Here is an 11,346-nt window from a genome sequence, read left to right on the forward strand (position 1 = left end):
TCTTTATGAATTGGCAGAACCCATGTTTCATTTATTTCATTTCTTGGGAGAGCACATATTTCATTTCCTTATGAATGGGGAGAAAACTAGCTAGCAAAATATCTCTATTTGATCACAATTTCCACAAAATATTTCACACTTAACTAAATTGGGACCATCCTGCAAAAAACCCATGTCTCGGAATTGAGAAATTCATCTTTGTTTGCCCAAAAAATGAGCCCGAAAATCACCTACTGAAGATACTGCGTTTTTAAATGAAGTATACAGTAAAAAATTTCTTTAACCATCAAATCCATTTTCTATCCTCATATAACACATCAATAGTCAGCCTTGACAAGAATAAGAAGAAAAATGGTAGTGGCTTTGAGGATGAATGCCTGGGCATAATTTGGATCCTAAAAAATAATCATGTAGCTTCTACAAATGCAATTTGTCTCCTGTGATTTGTATCAATTTGCTTGACTAGATACCCGTAGGGATTCCTGATATTGATGAACCAAAATAAGTGGCCGAAATGTATGTTGAGATTTTCTGTTTTAATTAATTTAGGAAAAATATCATGTACGTGACAACAAGAGGATTGGTTTCTATATTAGCTCCAGTATTTTTTGAGGAGGAGTTAATGCATCCTATATTTGTTGTGAGGGAATTTATGATTCAGTTTTATACTCCAGCTATAAAGGAAATGTAAATCCGTTGAGGATATGAGTGTGTAGAGAAAATAGGGTGAGCTGAGAGTATGTGTGAAGAATTAGAATTGTTGTAATCTCCTTTGAATAATAAGATTGCCGATGCCTCTGTTCTGGTGGACGTAGCCCAGATTGGTTGGGTGAACCACGTTAAATCTGTGTGTTATGGTTTTGTGTTTTTTAATGTGCTGTGTATGTTTGTTTATGTTTTATTTCCCTGCGCCTTGTTTGGTCTAACAAGTGGTATCAGAGTGGCACAGCGGAAGAGTGGAGGGCCCATAACCTAGAGGTCTCTGGTTGTGGAGCTAGTGCGTGTGACAGAGCTGCTCAAGGTGGAGTTTTGGCGATTGGCGGTTGGCACGTTTTATTTTGGAACAGAAGCACCAATTGGCGCGGATCCGAGTTTATTACTCGCGTCAGAGCTCCATTATCTCGATTGGCGCGGAATCGACGGGTTTACGCGCGCCAATTTTTTGTCACTTAAACGGATTTTGTTTTGGTGCGGATCATCTGCTATCAAAGGAGCGCCAGGCAGTGGATTGTGTTTTAGGCGCGGGTTTTCCACTGTCAAGGAGCGCCAGACAGTTTTTCTCTCTGGTAAACCTGCAATTTTTTTGTTTTTTTTTTCAAATTGTGGTTACACGGTACGATAGAGGCATTTTCTAATTTGGAATTGGATATTTTGTTTGATACAACATGGAAAAAACTCAAAGTGCTCATTTTGAGATCAAGAAGCTCAATGGAAAAAATAACTTCAAAATCTGGAAAGTGAAGATGCATGATCTGCTTGTGCAACAAGGCGTGGCGAAGGCGCTGTTGGGAAAATCCAAACAACCTTACACCATGACAGATGATGAATGGAATGATTTGGATGGAAGAGCTCTGAGCGGTATTCGAATGTGTTTGGCGGATGATGTTTTGTTTAACATCGTGTCAGAGAAAACTGCTGCTGGTTTGTGGACGAAGCTGGAGAAGCTGTACATGACAAAATCCTTGACCAATAGGATTCTTCTGAAGCGACAATTGTACAGTCTACGCATGAAGGAAGGTACAGCTATTGCTGATCATTTAAATGTCTTTAATACTCTCCTGGTGCAATTAGAAAGTATAGAAGTAACATTTGAATCAGAAGATAAAGCTATAACTTTATTGTGCTCATTTCCCGAGTCATGGGATCATTTTGTTACTTCTATAAGTCTTAGTTCATCAGAAACCATTGAATTTGATGATGTTGTTGGAGCTTTGTTGTCCGAAGAGACAAGGAAGAGGTCAAATTCAGAAACCTCTACATCAGAAGCAATGATGGCTAGAGGTCGTTCTAGAGAAAGACGCTCTGGTAAGCACAGCGACTCGCGTTCAAAATCGAAAGGGAAGAAGAGTAAGGTGAAGTGCTAGTTTTGTGGAAAATCGGGACACTTGAAGAAGGACTGTTGGAAGAGATAGCAAGCATCCAAAGAAGACTCTTCGACAGAGAAGAAAGAGGCAAACACGACAGATACAGGTTCGGCATCCAAGAGAGGTATGAGTGATGAAGTTTTATCAATTGATTTGTCTAGTCATGATCAACATTGGCTGTTAGATTCTGGTGCATCAAATCACATGTGTATTCATAGGGAATGGTTTAAAACTTATAAACCAATCAATGATGGAGTTTTTTACATGGGAAATGATGTCACATGCAACAGTGTGGGAATTGGAACCGTCCAGCTGAAAATGTTTGATGGGACAAATAAAATTTTAACTGATGTAAGACATGTACCTAAACTAAGGAAAAATCTCATTTCATTAGGAGTACTAGACACTAATGGATATAAAACCTTTATTCAAGGTGGAGTAATGAAAGTTTATAAATGAATTTTACTAGTAATGAAAGCAAAGAAGATTGGAAATCTTTTTCAGTTAGAAGGAAGAACAGAGTCAAATCATGTTTCTGCAGTGTCTAAAAACGACAGTAATTCTATTTGTTTATGGCATCAAAGGTTGGGCCATATGAGCGAAAGAGGTTTAAAATTTTTATTTGATCGTAAGTTACTTCCTAATCTAAAGTCTGTTAAGTTAGATTTCTGCAAACACTGTCTGTTTGGGAAACAAAGCAAGCAGAAGTTTCAAACTGGCAAACATACTAGTAAAGGAATCCTTGATTATATCCATTCTGATGTTTGGGGTCCGTCTCCTACAACCTCATATGGAGGTTCGTCATATTTTGTATCTTTTATTGATGATTTCTCTAGAAAAGTGTGGGTCTACATGTTAAAGAAGAAGTCTGATGTGTTTATAGTTTTCAAACAGTTCAGAGCATTAGTTGAAAACATCACTGGAAGAACTATTAAATGTCTAAGAACTCACAATGGTGGTGAGTTTACTTCAAAGGAATTTGATAATTATTGCAAGGATGCTGGGACCGAAAGACATAAAACCACTGTATATACTCCTCATCAAAATGGAGTTGCGAAACGCATGAACAAGACTCTCTTAGAGAGAGCAACAAGTATGCTGAGTAACGCAAATCTGCAGAAGGAATTGTGGACAGAAGCAGTTGCTACAACTTGCTATTTGATAAATCGATCACCATCAACTGCAATAAGATGCAAAATTCCTCAAGAGGTATGGAAAGGTCATCCTTGTGATTATTCTAAACTGAAAGTTTTTGGTTGTGATGCATATGCTCTAGTTCCAAAACATCAGCGTTCTAAATTAGATTCTAAATCAAAAAGATATATCTTTGTTGGATATGGTGATGGGACTAAGGGATACAGATTGTGGGATCCTACTACTCACAAGATCATCATTAATAGAGATGTTAAATTTAATGAATCCTCACTTGAAAGTTCAGATGTAGATGATAAATTGAAACAGGATAATGTATCTAAGCTTCAACACATTCAGTTTGATACCAGTTCAAATACTGATGATGATCAAGATGAACAGGTTTCAGATGTAGATCATGAACAAGTTTCAGATGTAGATCATGAACATGTTTCAGATGCAGATCATGAAGAAGCTCCTACAGATAATAATCAGCAAATTGTGGAAGTACCAGAAACATCTTTAAGGAGATCCACGAGAATCAAACGTCCTCCTAAAAGGTATGATGATTATGTTACTTCAGTTGCTTTAATCACTAACGATGATGAACCTTTGTGCTATCACGAAGCTGTAGAAGGTTCTAAAAGTGAAAAGTGGAAAGAAGCTATGAAGGACGAGATGATGGCATCAGACAAGAATGGCACATGGGATCTGGTAGAACTTCCTAAAGGCAGAACAACTGTGGGATGTAAATGGGTTTACAAATTGAAAAGGGGTGTTGATGATACAGTGGACAGGTACAAAGCAAGGCTGGTCACAAAAGGTTTTTCTCAGAAAGAAGGCATTGATTTTCATGAGATATTTTCACCAGTTGTAAAAATTGTTTCAATACGGATTGTATTAGCATTAGTTGCCTTACTTGATTTAGAATTACAACAACTAGATGTTAAAACTGCATTTTTACATGGAGATTTAGATGAGGAGATTTACATGGAACAACCGGAAGGGTTTGTTCAAAATCGCAACAAGAAATTTGTCTGCAGGCTCAAGAAGTCATTGTATGGTCTAAAGCAGTCGCCTCGACAATGGTACAAGAAATTTGATTCTTTCATGTTGAGTCAAAATTATATAAGAAGTGAATATGATCATTGTGTTTACTTTAAGAAATTAAGTAATGGCACGTTCATTATCTTAGTGTTGTATGTTGACGATATGCTTTTAGCAAGCAAAAGCATAACAGAGATCAACAGGTTAAAGGCTCAGATGGCTAGGACATTTGATATGAAAGATCTAGGAGCAGCAAGACAAATTTTGGGCATGGAGATTTTCAGAGACAGGAGCAATGGTAAGCTGTGGCTATCACAACAGAAGTATATTGAGAAAATACTCTTGAGGTTTGGTATGAACAATGTGAGGCCTGTTTCAGTCCCTTTAGCTTCCCATTTTAAGCTTTCTTCTAGTTTATGTCCTAATACAAATGAAGAAAAGAAATATATGTCTCGAATTCCATATGCCAATGTAGTAGGTTGTTTAATGTATGCGATGGTTTGTACTCGACCAGATATTTCACATGCAGTTGGGGTTGTCAGCAGGTATATGTCAAATCCAGGAAAAGAACACTGGTCAACAATGAAATGGGTGCTTCGGTATTTGAGAGGCACATGTGATTATTGTATTACTTTTAACAGAAGTAGTGAATTTGTTTGTGGATATGTTGATTCCGATTTTGCAGGTGATTTGGATAAGAGAAGGTCAACTTCAAGGTATGTCTTTACTCTTGCAAGTGGAGCTATTAGCTGGATGTCAAAGCTACAGAATATTGTTGCTTTATCCACTACTGAAGCAGAATACATAGCTGCTTCGCATGCTTGCAAAGAAGCGGTTTGGTTGAAAGGTTTGATTGGTGAGTTTGGTAGGTTGCAGGACAACATCAAGTTATTTTTTGACAGTCAAAGTGCAATTCATTTGGCTAAGAATCCGGCCTATCATAGTAAATCAAAGCATATATCTAGAAAGTATCATTTTGTAAGACAAGTTATCACTGAAACGGGAGTCTCTCTTGAAAAAGTGCATACAAAGGAAAACTGTGCAGACATGTTCACGAAACTAGTTTTGTTAGAGAAGCTACGTTGGTGTTTGGCTTCTCTTGGCTTGCAGAAAAGATAAAAATAATAAATGAACAGGGCATCAGGCTAATTGTTGTCAAGGTGGAGATTGTTGAGATTTTTTGTTTTAATTAATTTAGGAAAAATCTCATGTATGTGACAACAATAGGATTAGTTGCTATATTAGCTCCAGTATTTTTTGAGGAGGAGTTAATGCATCCTATATTTGTTGTGAGGGAATTTATGATTCAGTTTTATACTCCAGCTATAAAGGAAATGTAAATCCGTTGAGGATATGAGTGTGTAGAGAAAATAGGGTGAGCTGAGAGTATGTGTGAAGAATTAGAATTGTTGTAATCTCCTTTGAATAATAAGATTGCCGATGCCTCTGTTCTGGTGGATGTAGCCCAGATTGGTTGGGTGAACCACGTTAAATCTGTGTGTTATGGTTTTGTGTTTTTTAATGTGCTGTGTATGTTTGTTTATGTTTTATTTCCCTATGCCTTGTTTGGTCTAACAATGTATTGAGATGGGGATGCAGCAAACGACATTTTTCATTCCATTTCTTTTGTAGCTCCTCTATTTTCTGATTCCACGTATGCTCCTGATCTTTTGACTGCAACATATCTGGTCCTTTCGCACCATTAGCCGACTTTGCAATTTGAAGCCACTGAGGTAATGCCTATTTCCCTTGATCTACTGATTTTGAATGTGGAGATGTAGTAGATATCATATGGGTCTTCTTCTCATGATTGAGCTACTCACAATGCCCAGGCTCTTAAACCTACACTGTCATTAAAAACCAGAGACAGACCCAGCCTTGAGGCCACCTGCGAATTTCGGAGGGGGTCCATAACGGTAAGTAGTTTTGTGGCTGGGAGGTGCGAACTACTTCACATGATGCCACGTGCCCAAGAGTTGTTTTTCCAAAACAACTAATTCTGGACCCCTCCCATCTTTTAAAGCTCGAATGACCCTGGGGGGTCCGAAATGAATGGAGACCATTCTATTTGCTCTTCGATGATCTCTACCATTTAAAAATGCTTGGACATTACCTTATTGACTGACTTTGACTTGCCTGACATTTTAAATCTCCCTTTCCAAATGAAATTTTAATATTTCTTCATAAAGCTCGAATGCTTAGTTTGACTTAGGCTTAAAATTTAATTAATTTTATTATATAATTTAAATTTAAAACATATATTTCCATAAAAATTATAATTTTTATAAAAATAATATATTTTAAATAAAAAATTAATATATAAAAGAAAATTAAATCTTTCAAAAGCATAATATATCTCTCAACATTTTTAGCTTAGTGAAAAATTGACAAATTTTTCACCGAAAATTAAAAATTTTAGGTGTGCCAAAATATGTTACAACATCAGCTCCAATGGGGACTGCTTCCCCCTATGGGATGTAGAGAACAAGCAGATCAGTTGCCTTTAGCATTGGGCATGGAGTCATATTGTAAACTTGATCATCAACCATCATCTGCCATAACCAACTCTCCTAGATCAACCCTGCCATTTGAATAGCCTTCTAGTGCAGACTACAACTTGCAACTGTGAAATGAAACCATATGCCAGCACTAATCCAGATACTCTTTCATACTAAAAACTGAAAATTCTAGACTGAAATATAAACTAATGTATCACACCATTCATAAACAATGAGCATGCTGATTTACTGCATACTGAAACTCTAAATATCTATTCAATCCCCACACTACTATCTAACTGAACTGGAAACGTTACACTGTTAGGTGAAATTTGTTTTCCAATGTAACCAAGTGCAGAGTGGATCTATTGACAAACCATGTTGCCAACAGCTGAAAATCTGAAGAATATATACAATATGAACATAAAATCCCATGGAAAACTTATACTCACAGGTGTACTTTAAAAGTTGCATCCTCTGCTGACATTTTAGATTTTTGATCAAGGTTGAGAGGGAGATACATATACTACTAACTGCAAGTATCAACGAACCGTGCATAGCAGTAAAGGCAGCCGAAAAATGGAAAGAGTGGGATCAGTAATCCAGTGGAATTGCCATCCGATAAAGTGGAGTCGCCAGGTGAAAATAATGCAACCAATACAAATGCCTATTCCTTGTTCACCAGCAAGAAATAGATCTAAACTTTATTGTTCCCCGAAGAAAGATATTTACTTTGTTGTCCCTGGTAATGGCGCCAAATGTTGTACCTGTTTCCTGTAGGTAGTCCTTGGCTACAAAAACTATGCCAAGAAACCAACTTAACCAACCTTTAGGTTCAAGTTGGCCCTTGAACCAGAGGGGGCTCCCTCAGTTGTTATGAGGCTTTGTTTAATGTTGTTCACCTGTCACTGAACAACAACCTTTGAAGCATAATGGCCAGATTTATGGTTTTAATTGGGGGTGGGAAACGATCAATGACAATTCCTATTTATGATTTAGAGGCTCTCTCACAGGGTTCCCTTTGAAAGTGTCAGCTTCCAGCCTGACAAAAGGACTTGATTTGTATAAGAATTTGACCGAAGAATGTAAGGAGATTCCTAATAATTGTGTAGCCAGACCAATTACTTAACAACTAGGAAGATTTGGATGTGTGTAGAAGATTTCTACAGCCCAACAAAACAAATTTAAAAGTAAACAGAAGGCCAGACTGAAACCAATTCTAAGAGGAGCTATTTCAGGCAAATAGTCTAATAAGTTAATCTCTTTTAATGGTTGTTAGAAAGCTCAAATCAAAACCAGTTAAAGAGGAGTTATCATGAACAAACAATCCAATAAACAAATCTCTTTCTAAAGATAATGATCTTGCAGGCCTTCCTATAAACACTTTTATCATGTGTAGAAATAAGGTATGAAAAACTGGAAAAACATACTCGAAGCACAAAATTATGTCAAAACTAGAGCCATAAGGGTTTCATTAATAAAAGAAGATTTATTACAGAGTGAAGAGTCTTGGCATCAAAATCCCACCCTCTTATTATTGCAAATGATCAAATATATAGAGATTACAATAAAATGGTTGTTGCTAGCTTTTAGGAAAATAAAACAAAATCTTAACCAAGCTATCTAAAATGATTAAATTAAAAATAGTCTGGAATGGACTCTACTTGAAATCTGCAACCTCTTAACTGTTTCTAAATTTCTAATATATATTAAAAAGGCTCGCAGGCCTAACTATTTAATATAATTAAACAATTTCCTACTAATCTGATAACTAACCTAACACCTATTAACTAAAAAAAATGTACGAGCTTATCCCTCCTATTTTAGATTACAAGGAAATGTGTGTTGACATCTGGGAGGAGAAGAAGATTAAATTAAGAGATTTGGAAGGCTTTCGAATCTACTTGCTGACTCCTCCTTGCCACCTGCTGCTACCTGCATAACTGCCCTCAGAATCTGGAAATGCATTTTCCGCTGTTCATAATAAAAATCAGAGATTTGATAAACTTCCAACATTAGATACAACTCTGCTTAGAAGAAAATCTTGATATACATATCTAACTGTTTTTAAGGCCCAAGCATCCAACTAAAAGGAGCAAATTTTTCAGGTGCTTGATAGTGAGGATATGCAGCCCAGTCTATCTGTATGGTCTCTTTAACTGTTGATGTACCTTTGCATCATCTTCCTTGAGAAACAAGGCTGGTCTCTTCTTTAATGAAGTAACTTTGACATATGGGCACCCAAGTCTGTATGAATATTAGAATATTCAATCCAAATCTAGTAAAGACCAATCTTGATAATGAAAACCACATGTTGCGCATATATCAACTTTCCAAAGTGTCTCTAGGAGCACCTCTTGTTATTCATTGATATACAATTTAGCCTTTCCTTCAAAATTTTTCACTATAAAAGGACTACATGGATCCTCCTTCTTCAGAGCCTTAAAAAGATACACTGATATTTCTTCATTTTCTCTTAAAAGTTGTAGTGCTCATTGAGCAAACTGCCCAATCACCTTTTATAATTGAATCTCCATCATGATTTCCTTGCTATTGCACTAAAAGTAAAGGCGACCATTAACATCGCCTCTTGCATCAGTTGATTTTAACAACTCTAACAGGGTATGCTAGGCTTTTCATTTACAGGAATGAAATCTAGAACATCTAGAGCACGGCTAGCTCCATACGACTTTCTCTTAAAGAAACTAACCCTGCTTCAATGCAAATAGCTTTGACATCTACTTAGAAGAAATCGTCCTCCATCTCCTTATCAAGCTCGCAAAGGTGATTACACAGAGCAAACATGGCATATAGTTTTGCAGAAAATGGCATTGAACATATGCCTTACAGAAAACTAGCAAAATATCTCTATTTGATCACAATTTCTGCAAAATATTCATCGCTTGACTAAATTGGGACCATCCTGCAAAAAACCCATGTCTCGGAATTGAGAAATTCATCTTTGTTGCCCAAAAAATGAGCCCGAAAATCACCTACTGAAGATACTGCGTTTTTAAATGAAGTATACAGTAAAAAATTTCTTTAACCATCAAATCCATTTTCTGTCCTCATATAACACATCAATGGTTAGCCATGACGAGAAGAAGAAGAAGAATGGTTGTGGCTTTGGGGATGAATGCCTAGGCATACTTTGGATCCTGAAAAATAACCACGAATGCAATTTGTCTCCTGCCATTTGTATCAATCTGCTTGACTAGATACCTGCAGGGATTCCTGAGATTGATCAACCAAAACAAGTGGCCGAAATGTATGGAAATGGGGATGCAGAAAACTGCATTTTTCATTCCATTTCTTTTGCAGCTCTTCTATTTTCTTTTGACTGCAACATATCTGGTCCTTTCGCACCATTAGCCGACTTTGCAATTTGAAGCCACTGAGGTAATTCCCGTTGCCCTTGATCTACTGATTTCGACTGTGGAGAGGCAATAGACAGCATATGGGTCTTCTTCTCATGATTGAACTGCTCACAATGCCCAGGCTCATAAATCTGCACTGTCATTAAAAACCAGAGACAGAGATAGCCCTGAGGCCACTTGCGGATTTCAGAAGGGGTCCATAACGGTATGTAGTTTCGTGGCTGGGTGCAAACTACTTCACATGATGCCACGTGCCCAAGAGTTGTTTTTCAAAAACAACTAATTTCGGAGCCCCCCAGCTGTTAAAGCTCGAATGACCCTGGGGGTCCGAAATGAATGGAGACCGTTCTATTTTCTTTTCGATGATATCTACCATTTAAAAATGCCCGGACATTACCTTATTGAATGACTTTGACTTGCCTGACATTTTAAATCTTCCTTTCCAAATGCGATTTTAATATTTCTTCATAAATCTCGAATGCTTAGTTTGACTTAGGCTTAAAATTTAATTAATTTTATTATATAATTTAAATTTAAAACATATATTTCAATAAAAATTATAATTTTTATAAACATAATATATTTTAAATAAAAAATTAATATATAAAATAAAATTAATCCTTCCAAAAGAATAATATATCTCTCAACATTTTTAGCTTAGTGAAAAATTGACAAATTTTTCACCGAAAATTAAAAATTTTAGGTGTGCCAAAATATGTTACAACAGAGCGTATAAATCTTGTCTTATTATTTAAATTTTATTGATATATCTAAATCATACACTATGATTTCAGTTATGGTTCCAATTAATTGCTATGTTGAATTATAATGTTGGGATGAGATTTCATGATATGATAGTATGAGGATAATGATGCACATATAGTTCTGATTAATTTTATTTGATATGATAATGATGTTGTATGCTCATGAGGGATATGATAGGTAGAGGGATTATGATGTTATGATATGAGGTTATATTGACACGTTGTTAGTTTATTATATCTTTGATGTTGATATGTTGATGTTATAAATTATGAGGGTATTTATGTAGTAATTCTATGCAAACTTTATGACATGCATGAGCATGCAGTTCATTATTATTCAGAATGTTGTAATTAACAATGATATTATTTTTTCATGATGACATACAAGAATTGACATGTGGATTATTTTTATGATGTTATGATTATAACTAATGCAATCTGTTGA

The sequence above is a fragment of the Pinus tabuliformis genome, chromosome Q (genome assembly GCF_031772625.1).
Source record: "Pinus tabuliformis cultivar Carrire ecotype Pingquan chromosome Q, CPIR1, whole genome shotgun sequence".
NCBI lineage: Eukaryota > Viridiplantae > Streptophyta > Pinopsida > Pinales > Pinaceae > Pinus > Pinus tabuliformis.